This window comes from Cebus imitator, unplaced genomic scaffold, assembly GCF_001604975.1.
Source record: "Cebus imitator isolate Cc_AM_T3 unplaced genomic scaffold, Cebus_imitator-1.0 Scaffold316, whole genome shotgun sequence".
NCBI lineage: Eukaryota > Metazoa > Chordata > Mammalia > Primates > Cebidae > Cebus > Cebus imitator.
Window position 1 is genome coordinate 468,547 of NW_016107631.1, and position 1,841 is coordinate 470,387.

A 1,841-nucleotide genomic window follows, 5' to 3' on the forward strand; every position below is an offset into this window, starting at 1 on the left:
TCTTTCTTTTTTTTTTGAGACAAAGTCTTACTCTGTTGCCCAGACTGGAGTGCAGTAACACAATCTCGGCTCACGGCAACCTCTTCCTCCCAGGTTCAAGCAATTCTACTGCTTCAGCCTCCTGAGTAGCTGGGATTACAGGCTCATGCCACCATGCCTGGCTAATTTTTGTATTTTTAGTAAAGATGGGGTTTCACCATGTTGGTCAGGCTGGTCTTGAACTCCTGACCTTGTGATTCACCTGTCTCCGCTTCCCAGTGTACTGGGATTACAGGCATAAGCCACCATTATTTTTGTATTTTTAGTAGAGATGGGGTTTCACTATGTTGGCCAAGCTGGTCTCAAGCTCCTGACCTTGTGATTTGCCCTCTTCAGTCTTCCAAAGTACTGGGATTACAGGCATGAGCCATCACCTGTGGCCATTTTTTTTTTTTCTTTTTTTTTTTTTTGTATTTTTAGTAGAGATGGAGTTTCATCATGTTGGCCAGTCTGGTCTCGAATTCCTGACCTGAAATGATCCGCTCACTTAGGCTTCAAAGTTTTGGGATTACCGGCATGAGCCACTGTACCTGGTCCACCAAATGGTTTAGTAGCCATGATAATCTTTACCTGAATTAGTTATTACTATGTTTCAAAATGGTGATTTTCCAATACTGTCATTCATTCATTCATATTATTCCTATGACATTCTATTAACAAGAGCCCAGGCCATGCATGGTGGCTCACTCCTGTAATCCCAGCACTATGGGCAACTGAGGGCAGGGGATCATGTGAGGTCAGGAGATCATCTGAGGTCAGGAGTTCGAGCCAGGCTGGCCAACATGGTAAAACCCCCTCTTTATTGAAAATGCAAAAAATTAGCCAGGTGTGGTGACCTGCACTATAGTCCCAGCTAGTTGGGAGGCTGAGGCAGAAGAATGGCTTGAACCCGGGAGGGGGAGGTTGCAGTGAGCCAAGATTATACCACTGAACTCCTGCCTGGGTGATAGAGTAAGATTTCTCAACAACAGAAAGGAAGAGCCCTGCCCGTTTTTTATTATCACTATAAATTTACAGATTTTTTTTCACATATGTTATAATTTATTACTATCACTTTTTTCATGCTGAAATTATGACCAGTTTGGCCAATTACAGCTTCTTCAAGTTGTTCCCTAAGTCCTTATGACACAACCACAGTATTTGAGCACTTCATGGCTTTCTGGAGCAATAATATATTTCAGACTCACCTACTATTTTCCCTGCCTAAGAACTTGGAGTCAGCAATTTAGTTAAAAATTACAATGTCCAAAAAAAAAAAAAAATTACAATGTCCAATATTTTTTCCCCTGTACAATATTTCACTTAATGTCCAGTGTTTTGGTTTTTTATTTTTATTTTTTTAGCTTAGGGCTGACTACAGCATTTGTTTGTTTGTTTGTTTGTTTTTGTTTTTTTTTAAAATGGGGTTTCACCATGATGGCCAGGTTGGTCTTGAACTTCTGACCTCAGGTGATCCACTCACCTTGGCCTCCCAAAGTGCTAGGATTACAGGCGTGAGCCACTGCGCCTGGCTGTTTTTTTTTTTTAGACAAATTGGCTCACTACAACCTCCGCCTCCCGAGTTCAAGTGATTCTCCTGTCTCAGCATCCTGAGGACCTGCCTCCTGAGTAGCTGGGACTACAGGCACGTGCCACCATGCCCAGTTAATTTTTTGTATTTTTAGTAGAGACGGGGTTTCACCGTATTGGCCAGGATGGTCTCGATCTTCTGACCTCATGATCTACCTGCCTCAGCCTCCCAAAGTGCTACGATTACAGGCGTGAGCCACCGCACCCAGCCTGTCCAGTGATTTTGTTTGTTT